The sequence below is a fragment of the Lipotes vexillifer genome, unplaced genomic scaffold, assembly GCF_000442215.2.
Source record: "Lipotes vexillifer unplaced genomic scaffold, Lipotes_vexillifer_v1.1 scaffold474, whole genome shotgun sequence".
Classification (NCBI taxonomy): domain Eukaryota; kingdom Metazoa; phylum Chordata; class Mammalia; order Artiodactyla; family Lipotidae; genus Lipotes; species Lipotes vexillifer.
The window spans coordinates 2523926-2539302 of record NW_006772385.1 but is presented as its reverse complement, the minus strand read 5'-3'; positions in this window follow the sequence as shown (position 1 = coordinate 2539302).

Below are 15377 nucleotides of genomic sequence, written 5' to 3'. Positions count from 1 at the left end.
CTGGTTAAGAACCAGTTAAAGAACCAGGTGAAGGGAACAGCACATAGAAAGGCATGGAGACAAAAAGCTCAGAGCCTAAGAATGGTTTGGTTAAAATACAGTGTTGTAACAACAATTCATTATGAAAGTCGAAGCTGGAAAGTAATAAAATAATGAAAGATGGGACCAGAAAAGTCTTCTGTGACCACAAGTCTTCATACTTTCGGCTTAAAAGTTTGGGGTATACTCTGTGAACAAAGAGGAACTACTGAAGGTCTTTGATCTGGAAGTAACAGGTTAAGAGCACTAAGATTTGTGGATAATGTTGCTTGGAAAGAATTAAAGTGACTGTTTAATGTCCTTTGATGAAAGGATTTTAAAGGACTGTTACATAGTTAAACCATTAACATTCAATATATTCTTCATCAGCTAAAGGGTGGTGAATGTTTCTGTCAAAAGTTTATGTATGTATATTTTACAATAAAATCTTGTTTCTTAAAAAGCTCTTAATTCTTAAATTTGACAAAAAGGAGATTTCTAGCATTTACTCCTGTTTTCTCTATCATACTATGAGCTCTGAAGAGAGTAACTGTCCTCAGCTCAGAACTAGCATAGGTGGGTAGTCAATATATTTTGTTCAATGAATAAAATTTTTGACAAAGGATAATGAAATATACATCATGTTCTAAGATGTGAGTGAAAATGACTTTTGCACTTCTGCATTACCTATGTACAGTGATTACACTTCAATTTTCTTGCCTTTAGAGTCTATCTCTGGACTCTTAGACCCCTCAGCACAAAATGTTCATGCCTGTATTTCACATGGCTCTCAACATAATGCCATGCCGCTGCTGTAGCACTGGGATAATAATATGGTCATTAATGCTCAATTAGCTTTAGCAACAAGTGGATTGTTGCCTGAACAGAATTTTTAAAGAGGACACTCCGAAATTAGTTTTGTTAAACTAAAAACTTTTTTTAAAAAAAGACTTTTTAGATGTGGACCATTTTTAAAGTCATTATTGAATTTGTTACAATACTGCTTCTGTTTTATGTTTTGGTTTTTGGCCCCAAGGCATGTGGGATCTTAGCTCCCTGACTGAACCCGCACCTCCTGCATTGGAAGGCAAAGTCTTAACCACTGGACCACCAGGGAAGACCCTAAACTAAAAACTTTTCAGAATTGGGGAAAAAATTAAATCATATGAAAAAGAAAAGCAACACATTTCACAGGATATGAGATATATTTATTAAAATCTGAAGTAGACACAAATTTAATAAGTAGAAGATTATAAGGGCATTCCCACTCTAATTCACACAATGCAAAAAATGTTAGGATTGTTCATTCTCTTCTATTAGCGATAGTCCTATTGGAGCAGATCATATAATAAAAACAGAATCTGTATACTTTCCATAGTAGCAACGCCCTTGCTGTGATTTTAATAAGCACATCTTTAGCTATGCATTAATACATAAATAATAATACAATTTTTAATTCATAGAGCTCTCTCAAAAAGAATCACATGTCCTGAAAAATTATATTCAAAGTCACCTGAGTGGAAAAAGATTTTCCACTGTGAAAAAATGTCCTCCCTCCCCCCCAAAAGTAATTCGGGAATGAAAAGCAGCAACCAAACAAGGCATGTCCAAATCAAAGGTAAATATGGAGTCAAATATTTTACATACTTTTTGAAAGACAGAAAAGACTTCTTTAGGAAGATGGTTATTTTTATTAACATATAAATGTGTATTATGACTTCTTGTAGGATATTTTAAAGGGGGATCTAGTTTGATTGAATCTAACCTACTGGAAAAGAAGTAGTTCAAAGCTAAGATGAATAAAGAAAAGTAAAATGACAGAGAATATCTATGGAATTTTAGCTGCTTTGAGCCAGCATGCAAAGGTTATACTAACTCATGACTTAAGACAGAGGAGTCCTGTGCAGAGCAAATAAGAAATGTACTGATCCAAGCAGTCAAAGTTGCAACCCCCTCCTTTTGAGTGTGGGCTGGATTAGTGGCTCACTTCTAACAAATAGAGTATGGCAAAAAGTGATGGCTTAGGGACTTCCCAGGGGGCGCAGTGGTTAAGAATCTGCCTACCAATGCAGGGGACACGGGTTTGAGCCCTGGTCCCAGAAGATCCCACATGCTGCAGAGCAACTAAGCCCATGTACCACAACTACTGAGCCTGCACTCTGGAGCCCGCGAGCCACAACTACTGAGCCTGCGTGCCTAAAGCCTGCGCTCCGCAACAAGAGAAGCCACTACAATGAGAAGCCCGCGCACCACAACGAAGAGTAGCCCCCACTCGCTGCAACTAGAGAAAGCCTGCACATAGCAACTAAGACCCAATGCAAACAAAAATTAATTAATTAATTAATTTTTTTTAAAATGATGGCTTATCATCTGAGATTAGGTTCCATAAAGACCATGGCTTCTATCTTTGATGTTCCCTCTCACTCTCTCACTCTCTCACACATTCACTCTTAGGGAAGTCAGCTGTCATGTTAAGAGCAGCCCTCTGGAGAGACATAGCAAAGAACTGGAGATACACGGCAAGGAACTGATTAACAGCCAGCAAAGAACAGAAATCCTCAGTCCAACATCCTAAGAGGAACTGAATGAACTCAGAAGTGTATCTTTCCCCAGTTAAGCCTCAGATGAGACCACAGCCTCATCGGACAGCTTGACTGAAATCTCACAACAGACTCACAACCAGAGGTATCTAACATCTGACTCACAGAAAATGAGAGACAATAAATATTTGTTATTTTAAGCCACTAAGTTTTAAGGATAATTTGTTAAGCAGTGATAGATAACTAAAATAAGGGGTGGTTTGGAGTCCTGAAGAGAAGCTAAAATAGAACTAACAGCAATAGCTTAGCACTGGCTCCATGGTGAAAAGAATATATTTTTGAAGTGTGCAACTCGGAGGATTGATCCTTTGTCAAGAAATAAGATCTTGAGACCAAGGGGTAATGATGACAGAGGAAATTGGAAAACATAATTCCAGGTTCTAAATAAATTCCTCTCAACTAAACCCAGTAAAATGAGAATTTACTTTTAATTTTGCTTAAGATACATGTCATAAAATCTCTTTGTAAAACAGAAACATTTAGTTGTACCTTGGAACGAACTATTCTGGACTATATTAAAGAAAAAAAGCAGAGAGGGAAATGGGGAACTATCAGAGGAAAAGAAAGACCAGGGAGATATCTGTTCCAAAGAGCTTAGCCTTTGAGAAAGTTCACTACTTGGGGTTCCCCCCCACCCCTACAAAAGAAAATCCAAGATCCACTACAGCACTTACCCTGTACTGCAGTTAGTGGTATATCTGTCTTCTGTACCAGAAAATGAGAAACTTGGATAGAAACTGGGACTTATTTATAAATGTATTCCAACACATTTTTAAAGTGTAGAACATAGTAGGTATTCAAGTATTTGGTGAATAAATAAATCAACAAATAAGTAACTCTAGTGGATTAAGGTTCCTTATATCACAATACATATTGAACTTATCAAATCACACAGGAATGGAATATTTCAGCTTAAGAGCTAACCAAGGAGTTTCTGGTTCCACTTAAGATGGTGTAAGCCCACTACACCCTAGCTCTCTCAGTGAATTACAACTGAAACTCCTGAAACGGAATACAAAAAGCAACTATCTGAGGATTCTGAAAATAAATAACAGCAGGCATATTGAGGAAGGCAACCAAAACTCAAATAACAGCCTGAACCCCAGGGTTTCCCAGCTTAGACCTGAGGGCAGCCCAAATCCTGGAACTGTGCACCAGGTATGGACATGAAAATTTTAAGAGGAATACTCTTTCTGATCAGAGGATGGAGTAGTGACATGCTTGAGAGCATAAGTGAAATCTCAGTTTTGTTTTGTTTTACTTTTTCTCTATCCCAACCTTCCCCAAAGCAACCCCCAGGATGAAGGCAGTGATAATCGTGGTCGTATGGGTCCTAAGGCTGTGAGAAAGTCTTTATCTTCAGCCGGAAGACCCAGGAAAGAGCTTGCTCTCCACCCCAAAAAGTGTGGGGGAAATCCAGGATATCTCTTTCTCTCTTTTTCCTCTTGCCCCTATGCCCCAGTTATGGGAAGTGCACAACAGTGTGGGAAGGCCAAACTCAGAAACTCCAGCTTTCCAGTCAGAGGACTAGGATAATGGATCCTTAGACGCCGGGGAAATCATAGGGTATCTCAATCTGGGTGTATGAACCCACCCAAGTCTTAGGCTCACCCGCAAGATGTGCATGCACAGAAAAGACCCAAAGCAGCAAAATGAAGGCTTTAGAACAGAACTACATTATAGACTCCACCCAGATCCCAGCCTCATATTCAGTGGGACACACATGGGATGGGATCCAAGTAGCTGTAAAGACTTTAAAAACTGAACCACTGCCCACAGAAGACAGTCAGGATTTGTAGTCTGAACCTAACCAGACTGACTGTCTGCTAAAACAACAACAACAATAAAGTCAACAATTTCCAGAGGATTTTTATAGGACCCAGAGGCTCATAGTATAATGTTCAAAATGTTCAGGATAAAATCCAAAATTACTAGGCATACAAAGAACCAGGAAAATCAAAGCAGCTCTTAAGAGAAAGTGCAATCACCAGATCCCTGGAAGCAGGTAGAAAGACTAAAGAATGTAGAGGTCTCCTGTAAATCTATAATTATGCAAACTTACTTGATTATATAAGCAGTTTCACAAACTAAGAACCATGAGATGACTAATTTTGGATAAGGAAGCCTCTGGGCACAAAGGACGAAGCCCTAGAAATCATCAGAACCTCAAAGTGGGCTCTGGCTACAATCACACTCCACAGACTCCAACAGTACAGACCGACGGAGGTCCAGCCTGGCTCCAGCACTCGTCCACTTGCCAACTCCGAAATCTTGACGAAGCTACACTTAAGTAACTTCTTAGTGCCAGTTTTTAATTTGTAAAATGGACATAAGAGTACCTGCCTTTAAAGGTACTTAAAAGTACCTGTTGTGAGGGTTAAGAGGGTTAAAACTTATACAAAGCACTTAGAGCAATTCCTGGGGAGATTTCAGACTGTGCAGAAAAGAAGGCAAATGGATAGCATTGCTTGTGTGCTCTTATGCCTGCTCCTTCCTTCTCCACCCCCTCTAAGCTCTTATTATGCAGCAGACGTTGTATTAAATGCGCCACATGTTTTGTTCCATTTAGTGCTCACAATGCCACTGTGAAATAGGTAGAACTATTTGCATTTTTCAGATGAGAAAATTGGATTAATTCACTTTATGTCTGCACATATTCACAAATACATACACACACACATCTCCAATTAGGTCACCATTATGTCTTAATTTTATTTATGTGTCTTTCTGTCTTCCTGGGTAACATTTTAGGTGTCTTACTCATCCACTGTATATTTATTCTGTAGATTAAATCTCAAAGGAAAACCCCATTTCCCTTATTTTAAAATTTCTTGGGTGGCAACACACTGTTCCCTCCATATACCACCTACCCGACTCTTGATTATTTTCCCCTTTAAATATGTTATTTTATAGACTTTTCCTGACCCCTCTAGATCCAGGTCTTTGGCCTCACGATGGGCATACCATGGTAATGTGCAGAAATCTGGACTAAGGCAGGTATTTACTGCATCTGGGAATATGCATTCTTGGAGGCAGTGTGGGAACAGTTTTCAAGAACCATTTCATGTTCTAAGCACAGATCCGATCTAGTAATAGATCAGACTCTCCCTGGTGTTTGGAAAAGACCTGACTCCTTTGGAATGTTTTCTTTAAAATAAGTTCATCAACTTTTCTGTACCTAATGCCAATGGCTGTGTCAGCATTGCTGATTTGGATACTAATTACATGATTTCATAGCTATTCTGGGAAAACATGAACATACTGGAAACAGAATGAGGGATGGTATGAAAGTGTTGAATGAAAAATGGAGACAAGCCAAACTGTTAATGACCTCTATGCTGCTCAACAGAAATCATCTCTCATGTTCTCTGTTCAAACAGCTAGAATCTAGGGATGACAGATTTCCAAGTTAATGGTTACTTAAGAAGTAATTACAAGAAGTCATCTCTTCCTATAATTAAAAAAATCTAACAAATAATTATTATTCAACAAATATTTTATTGACCAAATTTTTGCCTTGTTCCCTATATGAAGAAAGCATGGTAGACTTCATATAAGAATAAATTAGATGTAAGGACACAATAATCTCAGGAAGTTCTTCAAAATTAAGTGGGAGGAAGAGGTAGAAGTTAGAGAGACATGAGAGCAGAACTACTTATGGGGGATAAGGAATCATTTTATGGGGTTCCTTCCACTGCCGACATTTATATACAGGTGAAATCAGGTACAACTATATTACATGCATTCTTAAAAATAACTGGAATGTTGAATCCACTGGCAATCATTATATTTGAGAGAAAAATCAACTCAAACTGACTTTAATGAAAAAGGAATATATGTCATCAAAGACTCAGTTTCTTGCCATCTCTCCATTCTGCCTTGTATAATATAGGCTTTATCTTCAGGGTCTTTGTACTGGCCTTCCTGGGAATCTTCAGAGTTTCCCTGCTGGTGGCAGTAATATGACTACAATACAACCAACTTTATATGTTATACCTTAACATCTAGGACAAAAGAGATGTCTCCTCTGCCATTTCCTGCAATTGGATTTTTCTTTTCCTTTCTTTTAAGAAGATGACGCAGCAAGTGTCACCTTAAAAATCATTGTTCTGATTTGGTTATGTACCCGTGTCTGAAACAATCACTGTGGTCAGAAGGATGGGATACATAGACTAGCTTAAGTCAGCACTGCCCACATGTTCTACAACGGATGTGTGATGTACCCTGCTTTACATTCATAAGCCTCCAGGCCTCAATAATCAGATCATTTCCTCCTTCCTTAATGTTTAGCACCTCTTAGAGGGACTTCAAGGACATTCTGACAACTGTCTTCCATTAGGACCAACACAACACATTAAAGAAGGTCTAGTAACATCAGACCTCAAAAGAGAAGGGTTTGATGTTTCAATCTCTACTCTCCGAGGATGCATCTCTTCTCCTATATGAATTACCCACCTCAGTGGCCAGCTCTCCATACCAAGGAATCATCGGTGAGTCTGTTTTTGTAAGGATATATTTCCTCCAAAGAAATAGATTCCAACTGGTTTATCTTTGTATAACGTGCACTCTGAACAAAAGTTAAGGATCGATATCCCTTGATCCAAAGAAAGCCAGGCATGTTCACTTTTAACCTTTTGTTAAATATAACAAATAAAGAAAAATGGACAAGTCATAAGCGTACAGTTAAACAAATTTCATTAACTGAACACAGTTTGTAACCAGCATCCAAGTCAAAATACAGAATATGACCACCAGCCCAGAAGACTCCTCTAAGGCCCCTTCCAGTCCCTTAACCCCTATAGACCAAGACTAATTAGTTTCCAGTCTTCTAACACCATAAATTGGTTTTACCTGTACTGGCTTTATCTAGATGGAATCACACAGTATCTACTCTTCTCTGCCCAGCTTCTTTAGCTCCACATTATGTTGTTTCATGTAGTTATAGTTTTTTTCCTTTATGTTTATACTGTGAGACACAAAAATAACTGCTGAATTTATCATATTACTTAGGGAAATAAATAGGAAGGGTTTTCAAATAATATAAGCTTCTTTCAAACATGTAGCATGAAGTTGGATTCCAGAGCTCTAGAAATGTTCTATGTAGTGAGATGATAATGAGAGCAATCCACACTGATCAGACCCTAACAATAACAGCTAACATTTATTAAGTGCAGCCAGAAACTGTCCTAAGTGGATTATTTTATTTAATTCCCACAGCTTTATGATGCTTTATATTTAATAGATGAAGAAATTGAGGTCTTAGATTATGAAACTTCTCTAAGATCACAGAGGTACTGCATGTTACAGCAATACATGTTTCTGGATATGAATCCAGAAAGTCTCTGGAGCCTATGTTCTTAGCAACTAAGCCATGCTCATCTCTGAGAAACTAAATGAAATAATACCTTCCCACTATTCAATGGAATGTACATATTTATCTTCACTATACTATAACTGCTTCTTCTCATCAATAATAATAATAAAAGGAAAAATACCTTAGATGACTTTCCACTACTTTAAAAAATAATGCCTGATACACCATATTAACAAATTGAAGGAGAAAAAACATATGATCATCACAATAGATGCAGAGAAATCTTTCGACAAAATTCAACACCCATTTATGATAAAAACCCTCCAGAAAGTAGACACAGAGGGAATTTTCCTCAACATAATAAAGGCCATATATGACAAACCCACAGCGAACATCGTCCTCAATGGTGAAAAACTGAAACCATTTCCACTAAGATCAGGAACGATACAAGGTTGCCCACTCTCACCACTATTATTCAACATAGTTTTGGAAGTTTTAGCCACAGCAATCAGAGAAGAAAAAGAAATAAAAGGAATCAAAATTGGAAAAGAAGAAGTAAACCTGTCACTGTTTGTAGATGACATGATACTATACATAGAGAATCCTAAAAATGCTACGAAAAAACTACTAGAGCTCATCAATGAATTTGGTAAAGTTTCAGGATACAAAATTAATGCACAGAAATCTCTTGCATTCCTATACACTAATGATGAACACTCTGAAAGTGAAATTAAGAAAACACTCTCATTTACCATTGCAACAAAAAGAATAAAATATCTAGGAATCAACATACCTAAGGAGACAAAAGACCTTTATGCAGAAAATTATAAGACACTGATGAAAGAAATTAAAGATGATACAAATACATGGAGAGATATACCATGTTCTTGGATTGGAAGAATCAGTATTGTGAAAATGACTCTACTACCCAAAGCAATCTACAGATTCAATGAAATCCCTTTCAAACTACCAATGGCATTTTTAACAGAACCAGAACAAAAAATTTCACCATTTGTATGGAAACACAAAAGACACTGAATAGCCAAAGCAGTCTTGAGAAAGAAAAACGGAGCTGGAGGAACCAGGCTCCCTGACTTCAGACTATACTACAAAGCTACAGTAATCAAGACAATACGGGACTGGCACAAAAACAAAAATATAGATCAATGGAACAGGATAAAAAGCCCAGAGTTAAACCCACGCACATATGGTCACCTTATCTTTGATAACGGAGGAAAGAATATACAGTGGAGAAAAGACAGCCTCTTAAATAAGTGGTGTTGGGAAAAGTGGACAGCTACATATAAAAGAATGAAATTAGAACACTCCCTAACACCACACACAAAAATAAACTCAACATGGATTAGAGACCTAAATGTAAGGCCAGACAACATCAAACTCTTAGAGGAAAACACAGGCAGAACACTCTATGACATAAATCACAGCAGGATCCTTTTTGACCTCCTAGAGAAATGGAAATAAAAACAAAAATAAACAAATGCGGGTTTCCCTGGTGGCACAGTGGTTGACAGTCTGCCTGCTGATGGAGGGGACACGGGTTAGTGCCCCGGTCCGGGAAGATCCCACATGGCACGGAGCGGCTGGGCATGTAAGCCATGGCTGCTGGGCCTGCGTGTCCGGAGCCTGTGCTCCGCAACAGGAGAGGCCACAACGGTGAGAGGTCCGTGTACCACAAAAAAACAAACAAACAAAAAAACTAAAAACTAAAATAAACAAATGTGGGCTTCCCTGGTGGCGCAGTGGTTGAGAGTCTGCCTGCCGATGCAGGGGACATGGGTTCGTGCCCCAGTCTGGGAAGATCCCACATGCCGCGGAGCGGCTAGGCCCGTGAGCCATGGCCGCTGAACCTGCATGTCCAGAGCCTGTGCTCCGCAATGGGAGAGGCCACAACAGTGAGAGGCCAACGTACCGAAAAAAAAAAAAATGCGACCTAATCAAACGTAAAAGCTTTTGCACAGCAAAGGAAACCATAAACAACACCAAAAGACAACCCTCAGAATGGGAGAAAATATTTGCAAATGAAGCAACTGACAAAGGATTAATCTCCAAAACATATAAGCAACTCATGCAGCTCAATATCAAAAAAACAAACAACCCAATCAAAAAATGGGCAGAAGACCTAAATAGACATTTCTCCAAAGAAGATATACAGATTGCCAACAAACACATGAAAGAATGCTCAACATCATTAATCATTAGAGAAATGCAAATCAAAACTACAATGAGATATCATCTCACACCAGTCAGAATGGCCATCATCAAAAAATCTAGAAACAATAAATGCTGGAGAGGGTGTGGAGAAAAGGGAACACTCTTGCACTGCTGGTGGGAATGTGAATTGGTTCAGCCACTATGGAGAACAGTATGGAGGTTCCTTAAAAAACTACAAATAGAACTACCATATGACCCAGCAATCCCACTACTAGGTATATACCCTGAGGAAACCAGAATTCAGAAAGAGTCATGTACCAAAATGTTCATTGCAGCTCTATTTACAATAGCCAGGACATGGAAGCAATCTAAGTGTCCATCAACAGATGAATGGATAAAGAAGATGTGGCACATATATACAATGGAATATTACTCAGCCATAAAAAGGAACGAAACTGAATTATTTGTATTGAGGTGGATGGACCTAGCGACTGTCATACAGAGTGAAGTAAGTCAGAAAAAGAAAAACAAATACTGTATGTTAACACATATATATGGAACCTAAAAAAAGAAAAAAAAATGGTCAGAAGAATGTAGGGGCAAGACGGGAATAAAGATGCAGACCTACTAGAGAATGGACTTGAGGATATGGGGAGAGGGAAGGGTAACCTGGGAAAAAGTGAGAGAGTGGCATGGACATATATACACTACCAAACGTAAAACAGATAGCTAGTGGGAAGCAGCTGCATACCATAGGGAGATCAGCTCGGTGCTTTGTGACCACCTAGAGGGGTGGGATAGGGAGGGTAGGAGGGAGGGAGATGCAAGAGGGAAGAGATATGGGGACATATGTTTATGTATAACTGATTCACTTTGTTATAAAGCAGAAACTGACACACCATTGTAAAGCAATTATACTCTAATAAAGATGTTAAGAAAAAAATGCCTGTAACTTCAAGGATGACATTAATAAACATGTTAAAGAACTTATACTATGTTAATATTAAACACATACTATGCTAATATTAAAGATCTTATATTAATCAACATATGAAAGAACTTATAGACTTGGTTTGGATGCCATACTGAACATTTCCTCTTTCTTCCTCTTCTTAGAGTACCACAATTTTCATTCCAATATCCTCCCTCACCCATTCATTTCATGTGTTTCATAGATATACACTGGTGCATTTAAGTCTGTCTTTTTTCTTTTTTTTAATCTTGATCTTGGATTTCTTTCTTTTTTCTTTTTGTAATATTATTTCATTTATTTTTTTAAACAGCAGGTCCTTATTACTTATCCATTTTATACATAATACTGTATATATGTCAATCCCAGTCTTCCAATTCATCCCACCACTACCAGCCCCTTCCCCACCACTTTCCCCCCTTGGTGTCCGTATGTTGGTTCTGTACATCTGTGTCTCAATTTCTGCCCTGCAAACCAGTTAATCTGTACCATTTTTCTAGATTCCACATATATGCGTTAATATACAATATTTGTTTTTCTCTTTCTGACTTCCTTCTCTCCATATGACAGTCTCTAGATCCATCCACGTCTCAACAAATGACACAATTTCGTTCCTTTTTATGACTGAGTAATACTCCATTGTATACATGTACCACATCTTCTTTATCCATTCATCTGTCGATGGGCATTTAGGTTGCTTCCATGTGCTGGCTATTGTAAAATAGTGCTGCAATGAACATAGGGGTACCTGTGTCTTTTTGAATCATGGTTTTCTCAGGGTATATGCCCAGTAGTGGGATTTCTGGATCATATGGTATTTCTATTTTTAGTTTTTTAAGGAACCTCCCTACTGTTCTCCATAGTGGCTGTATCAATTTACATTCCCGCCAAAGGTGCAAGAGGACTCCCTTTTCTCCTCACCCTCTCTAGCATTTGTTGTTTGTAGATTTTCTGATGATGCCCATTCTAACTGGTGTGAGGTGATACCTCATTGTAGTTTTCATTTGCATTTCTCTAATAATTAGCGATGTTGAGCAGCTTTTCATGTGCTTCCTGGCCATCTGTATGTCTTCTTTGGAGAAATGTCTATTTAGGTCTTCTGCCCATTTTTGGATTGGGTTGTTTGTTTTTTTAATATTGAGGTACATGAGCTGTTTATATATTTTGGAGATTAATCCTTTGTCTGTTGATTCGTTTGCAAATATTTTCTCCCTTCTGAGGGTTGTCTTTTCGACTTCTTTCTAGTTTCCTTTGCTTTGCAAAAGTTTTAAGTTTCAATAGGTCTCATTTGTTTATTTTTGTTTTTATTTCCATTACGCTAGGAGGTGGATCAAAAAATATCTTGCTGTTCTTTGGGGCTTCCCTGGTGGCGCAGTGGTTGAGAGTCCCCCTGCCGATGCAGGGGACACGGGTTCGTGCCCTGGTCCGGGAAGATCTCACATGCCGCGGAGCGGCTGGGCCTGTGAGCCATGGCCGCTGAGCCTGTGCATCCGGAGCCTGTGCTCCACAACAGGAAAGGTCACAACAGTGAGAGGCCTGCATACCGCCAAAATACAAAAACAAAAAATCTTGCTGTGATTTATGTCAAACAGTGTTCTTCTTATGTTTTCCTCTAAGAGTTTTATAGTGTCCAGTCTTACATTCAAGGCTTTAATCCATTTTGAGTTTCTTTTTGTGTATGGTGCTAGGGAGTATTCTAATTTCATTCTTTTACATGTAGCTGTCCAGTTTTCCCAGCACCACTTATTGAAGAGACTGTCTTTTCTCCATTGTATATCCTTGCCTCCTTTCTCGTAGATTAGTTGACCATAGGTGCATGGGTTTATCTCTGGGCTTTCTATCCTGTTCCATTGACCTATATTTCTGTTTTTGTTCCAGTACCATATTGTCTTGAATACTGTAGCTCTGTAGTATAGTCTGAAGTCAGGGAGTCTGATTGCTCCAGCTCTGTTTTTTTCCCTCAAAACCGCTTTGGCTATTTGGGGTCTTTTGTGTCTCCATACAAATTTTAAGATTTTTTGTTCTAGTTCTATAGAAAGTGCCACTGGTAATTTGATAGGGATTGCATTGAATCTCTAGATTGCTTTCCATACTATAGTCATTTTCACGATATTGGTTCTTCCAATCCAAGAACATGGTATATCTCTCCAACTGTTGGTATCATCTTCAATTTCTTTCAGCAGTGTCTTATAGTTTTCTGCATACAGGTCTTTTGTCTCCCTAGGTAGGTTTATTCCTAGGTACTTTATTATTTTTCTTGCAATGGTAAAGGGGAGTGTTTCCTTAATTTCACTTTCAGAGTATTCATCATTAGTGTATAGGAATGCAAGAGATTTCTGTGTATTAATTTTGTATCCTGCAACTTTACCAAATTCATTATTAGCTCTAGCAGTTTTCTGGTGACATCTTTAGGATTCTCTATGTATAGGATCATGTCATCTGCAAACAGTGACACTTTTACTTCTTCTTTTCCAATTTGGATTCCTTTTATTTCTTTTTCTTCTCTGATTGCCATGGTTAGGACTTCCAAAACTATGTTGAATAACAGTGGTGAGAGTGGACATCCTTGTCTTGTTCCTGATCTTAGAGGAAATGCTTTCAGTTTTTCACCATTGAGAATGATGTTTGGTTTGTCATATATGGCCTTTATTATGTTGAGGTAGGTTTCCTCTTGCCCACTCTCTGGAGAGTTTTTATTATAATTGGGTGTTGAATTTTGTTCAAAAGCTTTTTCTGCATCTATTGAGATGATCATATGATTTTTCTTCTTCAATTTGTTAATATGGTGTATCACATTGATTGATTTGCGTATACGGAAGAATCCTTGCATTCCTGGGATAAATCCCACTTGATCACAGTGTATGATCCTTTTAATGTGTTGTTGGATTATGTTTGCTACTACTGTGTTGAGGATTTTTGCATCTATAGTCATCAGTGATATAGGTCTGTAATTCTCTTTTTTTGTAGTATCTTTGCCTGGTTTTGGTATCAGGTTGATGGTGGCCTCATAAAATGAGTTTGGGAGTGTTGCTTCCTGTGTAATTTTTTGGAAGAGTTTGAGAAGGATGGGTGTTAGCTCTTCTCTAAATGTTTGATAGAATTCACCTGTGAAGCCACCTGGTCCTGGACTTTTGTTTGTTGGAAGATTTTTAATCACAGTTTCAATTTCATTAATTGTGATAGGTCTGTTTATATTTTCTATTTCTTCCTAGTTCAGTCTTGGAAGGCTATACCTTTCTAAGAATTTGTCCATTTCTTCCAGGTTGTCCATTTTATTGGCATAGAGTTGCTTGTAGTAGTCTCTTAGGATGCTTTGTATTTCTGCGGTGTCCATCGTAACTTCTCCTTTTTCATTTCTAATTTTATTGATTTGAGTCCTCTCCCTCTTTTTCTTGATGAGTCTGGCTAATGGTTTATCAATTTTGTTTATCTTCTCAAAGAATCAGCTTTTAGTTTTATTGATTTTTGCTATTGTCTTCTTTGTTTCTTAGAGAAGTTCCTTTAGCATTTTTTGTAGAGCTGGTTTGGTGGTGCTGAATTCTCTTAGCTTTTGCTTGTCTGTAAAGCTTTTGATTTCTCCATCGAATCTGAAAGAGATCCTTGCTGGGTAGAGTAATCTTGGTTGTAGGTTCTTCCCTTTCATTGCGTTGTTTATAATGCCACTCCCTTATGGCCTGTAGAGTTTCTGCTGGGAAATCAGCTGTTAACCTCATGGGAGTTCCCTTGTATGTTATTTGTCATTTTTCCCTTGCTGCTTTCAATAATTCTTCTTTGTCTTTAATTTTTGCCACTTGGTCATTTGTCTTACCCAGATAGCATCCTTCTAACATACTAATTGTTCTAACATACTAAATGCTCTAACTTCAATGTAATTGTCTCAGTGTAACTGAACTATTAAATAGCTACAAATAAGTTTGTCTGTAGTTCCAGAAAGGTCCCATTTAATTTTTATTTTACTCTGAAAGGTAAGGCTACATATAGGTAATGCTAAATTTACTGCTATGTAAAAAAGTGCTGAAACAATGGTCTTTCTTTATTGTTTTTATCACCTACGTTATATACTTATTTTTCCAACTATTTTACATCTATTAGTTAAATACGTGAGTAAAATTTAAAGTTCTGGAATAGACAGTTTTCAAAGTAACTAAGATAATATAGAATAGAATTTGAAAGAGATGCAATTCCCTTAAGAGTAATAATATAATTGCTATTCCTGCTCACATTTTTGGCTGGTTACCTAGAGCTACAAATATATTTGGACTTTCAAAAAATACATCATAAAAGAGTGGATATATGGGGCTTC